Genomic DNA, 13516 nt, shown 5'->3' on the forward strand with positions numbered 1-13516 from the left:
AAGGATTACATCAGAGGAGATAATGAGCCTGTCCTGTCTTGGCTAGCCAGGTGTTTTGATATGGGAGCCCCAGCATTGGTGGTAGGTGACAAGTCGGCCTCTCAGTTGGGGATGCTCTCAAAGGATACTGGCATAGACAGGCATCTAGGCAAGTGCATTGGTAAAGCTTCTCTGTGGGCACGCCTCCTACTGGCAGTCTCACTGAGGTACCCCAGCAGAGATGATTTACCATGGAACCCTAAGCCTTGGACCACAATAGATGAGGGAATCAAGCGTCTGAGAGAGTTTGCTGTGAGAGAAGTAATGTATGGAGATCATAAGACTCTGAATCCTGATGAAATTCCTGTTGGAACAGGCCTTGCCAAAAAGCTCATTAAGCTTGCTCCTCCTAATTATGCTACTATTCTGGCAAGCAGGATTGTGGCAAGAAATTATGGTGGAGTGCCTCCCACTGTTGGCCATTTCACTGACCAAATGAGGCAGTTGGAGGATAGTCTTGCACGTACTTCTTTGGTTTCAGCCATTGAAACTTTGTCTGGAGAGATAAAGAATTGCATGAAAGAGCTGAAGGAGGAACTTAAAACCTCCATATCCAACTTGATGAAGGGGGATGATTCTAATTCCTCTTCCTCCAGATGGATACAAGTTTCAGCTGTTAGGAACAGACGTGCTCCAAGGAGGCCATTCCAGAATAGGTCAAACCAAAACAGACAGCAGAGGCAATCACGTGGCAGTATCTGGATAACTCTGCGTGATCAGTTTGGTGAGAACATGAACAGATGGGATGGTCAACCAACTTCTGATCTTTTCAAGAGGTTACGGGAGCTGCAGAGGGGCAGATCCCGAGGTAGCAATACCAGGAGGGTAGCTGTCGCTTCCTCAGTTTCCCAGAACAACTCTGATAGCTCCAACAGTGATCCTAATTCTGGTGCTGGACGTTGTGCCAGCTGTACATGTGGAGGTAATCCCCACCATTAGGGGTGCCCTGCCTTCCGCCAGGGGGAGGTAAGGGATAATGGAGATAACAGAATCTATTGGGATGTGTACATCCAGTGGCCTGGCACTTCAAAATTTCAGAAGTACAGGGCCTTGGTTGACACAGGAGCTCAGTGCACCATAATACCATCAAATTATCAAGGGGGAGAATCTATAACTATTCAGGGAGTCACTGGTGGATCTCAAGAGTTGTTTAAGATAGAGGTTGATATAAGTTTAACTGGGAAGCAGTGGAAGAAACATACTATTGTAACAGGTCCTAATGCACCTTGTATTTTGGGAATTGACTTTCTGAGAGAAGGGCGTTTTAAAGACCCTAAGGGTTACAAATGGGCTTTTGGAATAGCAACTGTAGAAATTGATGGAGGAAAATTGAAGTTGTCCATTAGACCTGAGCTTTCAGATGAATCTGCAGTTGTGGGACAACATGAGATAGAGGATGTAAAGCTGCCGGTTGCTTCTCAAACTGTGCATCACAGACAATACAGAACCAACCGTGACTCTTTGGTGCCCATTCAAAACTTGATTCGTCAGTTGGAGAGTCAGAAGGTCATCAGCAAAACTCATTCACCTTTCAACAGTCCAATCTGGCCTGTGAGAAAGCAGAATGGAGAGTGGCGTCTGACAGTTGATTTCCGTGCCTTGAATGAAGTAACTCCACCCATGAGTGCAGCTGTACCAGACATGATGGAACTCCAATATGAGCTGGAATCCAAGCAGGCCAAATGGTATGCTACCATAGACATTGCTAATGCTTTCTTCTCTATTCCCATAGCAGAGGAATGCAGGCCTCAGTTTGCTTTCACCTGGAGAGGCATTCAGTACACATTCAATCGTTTGCCCCAGGGGTGGATTCACAGTTCAACCATCTGCCATGCAGTGATCCATGATGCTTTGGAGAAAGGTGGAGCTCCAGAACAGGGGGAAAGCATCCTACATCACATGTCTGGCATCATGTGGGAACTCCAGCTCTCCAGTGCTGAGAATTGCTGCTTAAGCATAAAGAAGTTTTTCTCCTCTCTTCCCAGCACTAATGTGTTCTCCAAATCAAAGCCATTTGAATGAGGCAGGGCAGGAAGGAAAATAACCACAAATGAATAAAATACATATCTCTATATGCACAGATACATAGATATATGCAATGACATGTATCTAAATGATCTGGATGGTACATGAACAAGGGGTTTGCATAGGGAAGAATGTTTAGGATGGCAAAACAACATACTTTTCCTCAGCATCATTTCTAGTTGAGGTTTAAAAAACCCTCCATCAGTCTGAAGCAGATAGGCAACACAGCAAAATAAGTTTTGAGTGCTGCAAATTGGCATTTATTTGAATAGAGAGGTAGACATAATATTTTTTCCTGCATGCCTATATTAAAATGTTTCTGCTATTCAAAATCTCCCGAGTTGCAACTCAAGTAGCTGTCTGAGCTTCTTTCCTGTTTATGGTAAAACAATACTGAACATTTTGCTGTCCTGTTGGGTCACTGGACAAACATAATGATAAGCTAATGAAAAAGCACAGGCAAACAAAAACAAGGTGTTACCATATAAGATGTCTGGTATTATATCTGACTGGAAATGATTCCAAAAGTCAACATATGCAAGAAGTTAAACGTGGCTTATATTTTCCCTTTGGTCCCAGGCTCTGACTTCCTTAACGGCAAACACTCACAAACACACCATCTGTTGTTGAAGAGTGAGCAGTTTAATGAGGAGGATCAGATTCTTTCCATAGCACTTAGTCCTTGGTGCTTGCTCCATTTTCTGGGCAGCTGTCATCTGCAAGTAATACAAAGTTTCTGTCGGTTTCCTTGAGCTGTTGATCCAGCTCTTAACTCATCAGATTGGTGATTTGGGATGCAATCAAGGATGTCAAATACTTTTTACGATTTCTAAATAATCTGCTTTTAAAATACCTGATGAAATCACTCAAATATTTGTCGGAGTGGCTGTACAGTTGTATTTTAAAACACAGGACCTGCAAGAGGGTCATATATGCATGCACCTGTGCATATGCATCTCTGTAGTCACTTCATCTTGATTTTCACTGATCTGCAATAAAGCTACAAAGGGAGGTGGTACTGGTATCTCTGTGTCCTTCCTCATTGGGATTGTTTTTTACTGAGCTTTCGAACTGGATGGGATCCACCCAAGGTTAGTAAAAGGCTGGCAGAAGTGCTCACCAAGCCATTCTCCACTATTTATTGACAGTCCTGGCTAACTGGGGAGGTCCCAGTTGGCTGGAGGCTAGCAAACGTGATGCCCATCTACAAGAAGGGCCAGAAGGAACGATCCATCTGGCCTGTCCATCTGACCTCAGTGCCAGAGGTTACTGAGCAGGTCATCCTGAGTGCCATCACACAGCACACACAAGACAACCAGGCAATCAGGCCCAGTCATCATGGGTTTATGAAAGACAGGTCCTGCCTAACCAACCTGATCTCTTTCTACAACAAGGTGACCTGCCTGGTGCATAAGGAAAGGGCTGTGGACTTTGTCTGCCTGGACTTTAGTAAAGTCTTTGACACTGCCTCCCACAGCATTCTCCTTCAGAAACTTATGGTGCAAGGCTTGGATTAAGTGCAATCTGCACTGGCTAAAAAACTGGCAGGATGGCCAGGCCCAGAGAGTGGTGGGAATGGAATTAAGTCACTAGACCCATGCCACAGCCTGCTGGTGCAGTCACACAGACTTCTGTTATACGCCCTGAGGTCTGGCTCAAATTTCATGGCTGGCCCATATGGAACTCAAGGCAGTGAGTCGGCTCCTGCAGTCAGGTCACAACTCCATGGTAAGCTACAGACCTGGGGATCTGTGGTTGGAAAGCTGACACTCAGAAAGCAACCTGGGGGTATTGTTTCCTACTCAACTGAGCAAGCAGTGTGCTCAGGTGGCCAAGGAGGCCAATGGCATCCCAGCTTGTATTAGAAACACTGTGGCCAGTAGGAACAGGGAGGTGATTGTCTCCTTGTACTTGGCACTATCAAGGCCACACTTGGAATATTGTGTTCAGTTCTGGGCCCTTCACCATAGGAAGAATATTGAGGTGCTGGAGTGTGTCCAGAGAAGGGCAACAAGGCTGGTGAAGGGCTTGGAGCACAGGACATGAGGAGCATTTGAGGGAGCTGGGATTGTTCAGTCTGGAGGAGGCTGAGGGGAGACCTCATCACTCTCTACAACTACCTGAAAGGAGGATGGGGCAAGAAGGGGGCCAGCCTCTTCTCCCTGGTGGCAAGTAACAAGACTAGAGGGTACATGCGGTAGTAGGGCAGGTTTAGACAGGATAGTAGGAAATATTTCTTCACTGAAAGGGTTATAAAACATTGGAATACTCTGCCCAGGGCAATGGTGGAGTCATCATCCCTGGAGCTGTTTAAATGGCATGTGGTCCTGATGCTTAGGGACATGGTTTACTGTTGATTTTGCAGTGCTGGGTTGAAGGTTGGACTGGATGATCTTGAAGGTCTCTTCTAACTGAATACATTCTGTGATTCTGTGTGGTATATCTTGCACAGCACATTCCCCTCACTGAGCTGGTGCACTCATCTCATGTAGGCCTTTTCCAAATGCCCTGGTTTTGCCTCCATTTGGCAAAAGGCTCCAGGTCCTTTCCCTTAAGTTTCTCAGCACTTCTTTCCCACTGCAAACCTGCCAGGAAGAGAAGCAGGACCATTTGCTCCAGGAAGATGATGATTCTTGCTCAAGCTTTACCCAACTGAGAGCCACATTAGCAACCAGCAAGAAGCCTGTGAGTTACCTGAGGCTTAATTTTCATAAGCCTGAGTAATTTATTCCTGTAATCCCATTGCACAGCTAAAGAAGGCTGACTGGCCAGGTGGAGCAGCAGAGGCTGACACATTCCATCTCTGCCAGCTACTCCCTGTGGCTGTTTAGCATGATGCTGCATTTGTGCCAAGAAAAACGCCATCAGGGCCCAGATGAAGGTCTTGTTATGCTGCTGTCACCATGCAATAGGACCTCAATATGTTCCTTTCACACAGTCCTGCTGGTTTAACAGTGCTGTGGAGAAACCAGGAGTCCAGTTGGTCATAGAACAGGCTGAAATCTGCTTTAGGCTAATTCACAGCAAAGGGAAGCAAAGGTTTAGGAGGATTAAACAATTATCAATTCATTTTTGGAGACTGTGTAGGTAACGTAGTAAATTCTTGTCTGGGATGAGTTAGCTACAGACATGCTTTTTTCTCAAAACCAGAACATCACTAGCAAAATATCAGCATTACTGATAGCAGTTTAGGTTCCTCTTTTTCCTCAAAAAGATATAGCAGCATCACCATTTTTGGACTGCACATCTCAAGGCCAGTTGTCTTGTGCTTCTTTTGATACTCAGATCATCACAGATGCAAGTGTCCATGTTTTAAAAAACACAAGGAAGGGAACAAGGAAACTACTGCAAAGAAATTGGTAGCTGTGGAGGGCAGAGGATCATGGTGAAACTGTAACATTGTATTTTCAGATGTGAAGCTACAACATCTGCCAAGGAGATGAGGTAACAAAACACACTGCAGAAACCGTAACTCAGAGTAGAAGAGCTTTACATTGGATGCTGTGTGGAAGCTGAATGGGAAGTTTCAGTCTGGTGATAGAATTACCATTGAATTTGCAGAACAGTTTCCCTAATACCTGCTTGTTTCACAACCTGTAGAACTTTCTGGAAAGGTCTTTTCCTGCAACTGAAACTTTTTGTGTTTGTTTTGAGGGTAAGGCATCATTCTTAAGACAATTCTCATAGGTTGGCCAGAGCTACGAAGAAAGATATTGTTTCACTAAGATATCCATCTTTTTTTCCTTTGAATAATTTTACTGCAATAAAACATCCTCCCACGGTAAAATTTCACAGGCAAATTAACCTTAGGAGAAATGTATTTTGATAAGACTGCATTGAACAAAGAAAAGGGAGTTTGCAACCATATGGGGTGATAGTCCTAATAGGGAAAAATTCCTAGAGACTGAAATACCAGCTTGTGTATAGGTAATACTTGTTGGTAGGTATCCAGTAAGGTGGCAGTGAAGCTGCAGGGTGTTTCACACAATGGTGCCATATCCCTTTCAAAAACAGGCTCCAGGAAACGATATGCTCCATTGCATTTGTAAAGGAACAGAAATTCAGAGCGACAAGACTGGGCTGAGGATTAGCTGTGAGGGTTGTATCTGCACTACCAAAAGCAATGCTGTTTCTCTGTGGCTGTGACTCATATTAGATAAAGAAAGTTTTGTCAGCCTGGGGTTGTTACTTTAACATTTGCATAGCCAAGAGTGGGAAAAGAAACACATGACATGGTGCCATTTATTATTAAAAAACATAGCAGTGTATCTGGGTTTGGGGAGTTGCCCTTGATCTTCCTGTGACTTGTTCCTTACCCTTGTTGGTTCCTTGTTCCATAGTCACATGTTCCCCTCTAGCTCAAGGACATGATTTTTGGGACGACTTACAATTATGCTGCCAATTGTTTATCCATTAGACCGCACTCTTTTTCTGGTGTTAGTCTCCCTCTTTCCATTGCTACAGAACTTCCTGTCACACTGAGAAATTGTCATTTGCAGTAGTGAGCCTGGCTTGCAGGACATGACAATTGATTTGGAGGGAAATGCTTCTGGTAGGAAGAAGACTTGAGGGGGAAATGCCAGCACTTGGGCACCTACCCAAGCCTACCCAAGATCCACAGCATTATAGGGAATATCCAAAGCATCCATTGTGGCAATACATTTGTGTCTCTCTTTTTTTCTTCAAGCAGCTTTTCCACTCTTACTATTCTGACGGGACTGAAAATTATTCTTAAAACCAGAAAAAAATCTTCTCTATATCATTAATAAAAAAAAAAGATCATGGAAGAAAGACATGGTTCTCTTTTTCCTATTGCAGCAGAGGGAAAGTTCACTCAGGGAACTATCCCCCTGCTGCAACAGGAAGTGAATGAACTCCAGACATTTACCTCTTCAGCCCCAGGGGAGGTTCAAATGGATGCATCCCCCAGGGCAGGACGGCTCTAGAGACAAGGAGGCAAGGAACCACTCTCAGTGTACTAAATATGAAGACTCTGCAACTGCCCTTTAAGAGCAACACGTGTGCTCTCAGCACATTTCCCAGACACAGTGCTCTCAGGATACTTTGGTATTGCTTCACTTTGTGGAGAGGAGAGGTGAAGGAGGAGGTCAGCTGCTTAAACCACAGCAGAGCTGAAGGTGTTTTTAAAAATTCTAGTTCAAACAATGACATAGGCAAACAGCTTTAAGGTCAAACACAGACACCTGGCATATCAGTGTATCTTCAGGGCTAGTTTGCTGCTGCTTTTGGAACTTCAACTTCTGAAGCAAGAATTGGGTTGGCTTTGGAGTGACGTCCAATCTTTGGCTCTGTCTCCATGCCTGGTTTACTTCAATGATCAATACTGTTTGAATGAGAGTCCTCTACTGACTATTTATAGTGCTAAACAAGGAAAACAAATACTGTCTCTTCACAGATGAGCTGCCAACGTCTCTGCAATTCCCACAGTTGGAGTATTACGATTGGAATTTGGTGCCAGATGCCTGGATTCCTCAGACAAACAGCTTTCTGGCAGGATAGAGTATGATCTGGCTCAGGCAAGCCTGTTTGTGTATAAAGTTGTCATGTTACCATCTATCATTACCTGCACTGATTTGCTGTGAAGCAGAGAAGCTAGACATCAACAAGTGGGTAAAAATAGAGATGGCAAACACCTTCACACCTAGTAAATCCCATTATAAACACTAAGGTTAGCTATAGCCAAACATTTTTGATAAGGCACCCTACTGGTAAGAGGAAACATTAATTGATGCTTATTTTTCTCTTGCTGCTGCAGATGGAGATGATGCCCTTTGCAGATCCTCACTGAACAGTGCTGGCCAAAGAAAGCCAGACTCTTTCCCAGAGGGGAGCTTACATGGCCAGCTGCTAGCAGGTTGGCTACAGAGCCTGGATCCCAGAAACCACTTGTGAGAGAACAGAAGTCTGCAGGAATAAGGAAGGGTCAGGAAATAGCATACAGGCTAAATCAGGTCACTCAGGAGAAGGTCAAAATTAAGACAGAGAAAAGCATCACGTTTTAGGAGCACATTGATTGCCCTCTCACTCATGTTTCACCCTCCTGCAACTTCCAAGCAGCTGAAAAGGATTCTGCATTCTAGCTGATGAGAAATCTGAAAGTGAACTGTTGTTAAGCTCTAGGCAGGCTGACGTGGTTTTCTTGCTTGACCTTTTTTCCCCAGGAACTTGGCATATGCATGAGTGCTATCACAGCTAGCTGCTGGTCAGCCTGCACCAGTTCCTCCATCCTGGCAGGAACTGGAGGTCATTCTTAACCTTGTTCACCACCTCTGAGTACAGGAGAAGCAACAGCTGCATTAATCTTCTGGATCCCTCACATCCTGCTCTCACAAAGGGAGGAATCACAATTCTCACTAAGTTTTCAAAGTTGTCACAGTTTGTGTTTTCCCACTGCTGCACAAACCAGATAGGGTTCTGAGAGTCCTTCCTCAGTGTTACTCCTGGAGCCTCTTCCTAGCCCCCTCAACCCTTTAGAAGAAACTGGAAGATTCTGAGACTGTGATAGCTTTTACCACTTAGTACTGCTCAAGGTCATGTTGAACCAAAGGGCTCAAGCTAGTTTACCTTGAAGTTGTTTGATATTATGAGCTCCATGAAGACAGGGAAGCTCAGCTGTGGCCTGCTTGGGGTGTGCTCCAGTGGGAGTTTCTCTGAAAGTTACCATCCTAGCAGTGGCTTGCCCACCCCAGCATGCCTTAGCACCTGCCTGGGGCCTGTTCTGTCTCTTCCAAACTGCTTCCCACTCACTCCTCATGCTGAGGCCCAGCAGCAACCGTCCTAGGAGCACCCGTAATTGTGGATCCTGCATCAGGAACCACCCCAGGAACTCCCTGCACAGGCCTCTTCCAGCAAACCTATGCTCAAGCTGTAGCCCACCTTTCTTCTGGCAGTTGTGGTTTTCCCCTTCACAATTTTACTGAGATCTTACTTTTAAACCCATTTGTCAGTTGCTACTTTCAGTTTGAACAAGCTCCTGCTGGCTAAATCCATGGGCACAAAGGCAGCCAAATCCTTTATATGGCACTATTACATATTTTCAGAGCAGGGGGTTTTCAAGAGTAGTATTTGACCAGGAATTACTGAAGCTAGGATTTATCAATCCACAATTTGAACACTCCATGGAAAGTTTGTTGTTTAAAACCATACATGGGAAATGTGAGCTGTAATTTTCCAGTCTTTGATCAACACACCAGTGTGCTGCTGTGCAGTGAAAGTGTCGTCTGACAGATGAGAGTTTTCCCCCAAGGGCACTGCATTAGAAAAGCAACAGTGCTGATTTAGCAAGGAAATGTATCTTGAACTAGATGAATGCTGCTGTGTATGTGCTTTTATAGCTCTTGAGGAAGAAATAAAAATAATTTTAAAATACAGAAGCCTTCATTGTACAGTTTCTTCTTTAGTGTTTTAACATTTGTATATACCTTGAAATGAGGAAATACATGGTGGAAGACAGCTCTGTTTTTTAACAGCATAACTTGAAACATCTCAACATCCTGTCTTTGTAGTCCTCCCCATAAGCAGATCTTGATGGGGCAGGGATAAGATGAAAGCAAAGCAGGTACCAGTGGAGGGCTGGGAGTTGCTAATCCCCCAGCTTGTTTATTAATTACATTTAAGTGTAACAGTATTTTGGTAAGAATGAACTGTAAGAGAGAAACTCACCACCCTCTCTCCACATGGCCACTTCTGAATGCTCTTCTACCATCAGGAGGTCCAAAGAACTAACAGGGCTCCTGCTCTCAAAATTACCCAGCAAGACATAACATCTCTGAAGGTAAGATTTTCTAATATAGGTACTAGTAGAAGAAACAGAAGCCCTTAAAAACTACATTGCAAACAGCCAATGGGATTACAGCAGCTGCATCACAACTTTGAACATAAATGAGAACTGAATTTTCATGAGTTTTCTTGTCAAGTTGTACTAGCTTTGGGTAGTAAATTGCAGTACAGGAACTGACTTCATTACAAGTACGCACAGACACACTGACATGAGGTGTGAGAGGCACCAAAGGAAGCTTTGTTATCAGCCCTCCTGCTCCTGAGGAAGAATGTAAAGTGACACAAACACCAGTTTTTCCCCCAAACTATTTGCAAACTATTTGGTTTTTGTTGTTGTTGGTTTTGGCGTTTTTTTTTCCCACTGCAACATTCAAATTAAGTTTCTTAAGGATCATAGAATCATAATTGTTTAGGTTGGAAAAGACCTTTAAGATTGAGTCCAGTTGTTAATCCAGCACTACCAGATCACACCAATCCCTGTCTCAGGACCACATCTTACACACCTTTAAAATACCACAAGGGATGGTGACTTCACCACTTCCCTGGGCAGCCTGTTTCAGAACATGACAACCCTTTCACAGAATGTCCAACCTAAGCCTCCCCCCCTTCCTCTTGTCCTATCACTTCTTACTTGGACGAACAAATCAACCAACCCCCACCTTGCTACCACCTCTCAGGTAGAAAGCAAGATGGTCTCCCCTCAGATTCCTGTTCTCCAGGCTAAACAGCCCCAGTTCCTTCAGCCACTCCTCCTTAGGCTTTAGACCCTTCTCACCAGCTTTGCTGCTCTTCTTTGGATAAGCACCAGCACTTCAATGTCCTTCTTGTAGTGAGGGACCCAAAACTGATCACAGTATTCAAGGTGTAGCCTCACATATGCAAAGTACAGGGGTATAACCACTTCCCTGGTCCTGCTGGCCACACTATTTCTGATACAGGGCAGAATGCTGTTGGCCTTGGCCATCTGAGTGCACTGCTGGCTCATATTTAGTCAGCTGTCAACCAACACACCCAGGTCCTTTTCTGCCAAGCAGCTTTCCAGCCATTCTCCCCCAGGCCTGCAGCACTGCTTGGGGTGGTTGCAACCCAAGAGCACTTTGGCAAACAAGAGCGAACTCTTTCTGCACTATGGATATGTGGCATGTGGAGTTCAAGATTTCCTCCTGTTTCTTTTACACTACTCACACAGCACTTGGCAGCTCACATTAGACTCAGCACTTACTATAAAAGACAGCGTAGTGGAACTGCAAACATTGAGCAACACACACAACAGTCATTTTGGACAGTTAGTATAGAACAAATCAACTCTATTCCAAATAATGCTTCTAAAGACAGCTGTCTGAACAAATCAAAGCTACTCTTACATTGCTTTGTATCCAATCAATCTCACATATAAACTAAGCAAGGCTTTTAGTGACTTGCAGCACTCAAAAGAGTTACCCAGTGCTCAGTTCTCAGAGTAAGTAATAGCATTTCATTAAAACCACACTAGCTGGGGAGCATGCTGACCAGCTGTCCTTTCCCCCCCAGTCTGAAGAAAATCATGAGCCTCTTTTCGTACTGAGTGCTCTTCTTTGCCAGTTCAAAACTGGGATCCCAACAGTCTCAGGTGCAACCAGGACTTGCCAGACTTGTCTCAACCTGCACCTCAACTTCTGCCCCATTCTCTCTGAAAAGCTTTTCAAGACTAGGGAGAATACTTTGACAAAAGTTGCAGCCTTTGCCTGAATTCCACTGATGCCATAAAACATGTCAAACCCCACCCTGATTAGAGTTCTAACTACTGGAATTATTTTTATTAGGGATGTCTAATTACAGAGCCAATTTAGTTAGACAGACCTGAAGTTAATGCTTGTCAATTTTAACAGCTTGATCTTGTTGAATGCTTTAAATCAGATGCCCATATTAACATCTATTTGTATTAATTTACAATCCATTTCATCCAGCTACTGTGAAATGATGGATTGTTACTAACTCAACTCAGTGCAGAACAAAGTGATCCTGAGAAGCAGGGGAAGGTTTGCTTTAGCACTACTGTATGCTGGCACAGCAGCTGGATGGTCTTCTCTGAAAACACTTGTTTACCCATTCTGTCCTTGTAAAGGGCATACAGGTTGTCAAAACAACTTTTTAAATTACTTCAGTTGACACTTGCCAGAGTAGATTCCCAAGGATTCCAGAGAGCTTTGGTCTGATCCCAGCGTGTCTGTCTTACATCCTTCAGCTTACTGGTGGGGCGGTATGCCCGAGACCACACTGGAAGTGCTCAAGCACCATCTCTTCAAGAAAAGTAGAGTCCTAAGTTAGTAAATATGAATAGCTTCAGACAAAAAACACACCAGCACATCCGTAATTCAGAACTTTCTACTCTTTCTACTCCAGCTCTCAAGTGACAATATTCATGTCTCTCATCTCACTGGAATATACCCCATATATGTGGAGCAACTTACTGCAGGAAGTTCTTCATAAAGTTAATTCCAAAGACTGTTTTACAGTTGGCATATGTTAGCTATTTCAGGTAAAGGGCCTGAACAAAGGTGGTTATACCATGCTGTTTCCTTCTCTCTCTGGAAATTTGTACACTGAGTGAACATCATTACCTCTTAAACCAGGACACAACATTCAATACTGTAAACATTATACTACTTCATACTGTATTTCAGTTCAGAAATGCCTCAGATTAGTTTCAGAACAATATTAGTCTTATTGATAACACAAAAGTAGATTTTTAAAGTCCTTTATTAACCTGAATATAAAAAGACAGAAGTTGCCTACGATATAGGACAAAGCTCTTGCTTCATGAGGAAACAAAATTTTCTTAACAAAGTGAAAAAATAAATACCCTCTTCGAGTAAGGTTTATATGCTAATGTGTCATAAAAAAGTAGAGTTTTAATATTTTGACAAAATGTCTGTGCAAAGAAACAGATGCATAAACACACATTACTGCTACATTAAGGCAATATGAAAGTATAGTCAGAAAATCTCAGTAAAGTGACAGTGTACTTTTTTAGCTTTGATTAAGCCAGTATTGCACCCAAACACAGCCTCTAGTTCTTTCTGTACCCTGGAGAATACACTAGGAAACCAGAGCCCAAAATGCCCAAGTAGGAGGAGGTGGAGATCAAGAAGTTTTAGCAGGAAATGACATACCCAATAAAGATGTTAACCGAAGAAAGCATTTAAAACTATACACAACCCTTATTTTAGAAATTAATGGTACAAGTTTAACAGTTTAAAATCAGTCTTCAAAAATAAAACCAACTGAAAGGGCAGCTGACTGCAGCTCCCAAGATGATGAGATAAGCCAGATGCTTGAAACATGGGAATGCACTGCCCATCAAGAGCTTCACTGTGAGTGAACTCATGTTAGCACTGCCACAGGACGTTGCCAGCCAGACTTTCCTGACCCACCCTCCACGCTGAGATTACACTTTCCCACTCTTCCAAAGCTATTATGCCAGAATTATTTTCTCCTTAATAGAATTCTGAGTTAAAACACAGCTGCTTGATGAAGCCTTGTAACTTTAATTTAAGAACCATTTTTTAAAAGAAGTTCTCTCCTCTTTAAAGCAGTTTACTAAAAGCAGAAACTATGAGGCATACTAAACTGATATTTGTAAAAGCCAGTCTCACCATTAAAATAAATGGAA

This window comes from Indicator indicator, chromosome 6, assembly GCF_027791375.1.
Source record: "Indicator indicator isolate 239-I01 chromosome 6, UM_Iind_1.1, whole genome shotgun sequence".
In the NCBI taxonomy this organism is placed as follows: domain Eukaryota; kingdom Metazoa; phylum Chordata; class Aves; order Piciformes; family Indicatoridae; genus Indicator; species Indicator indicator.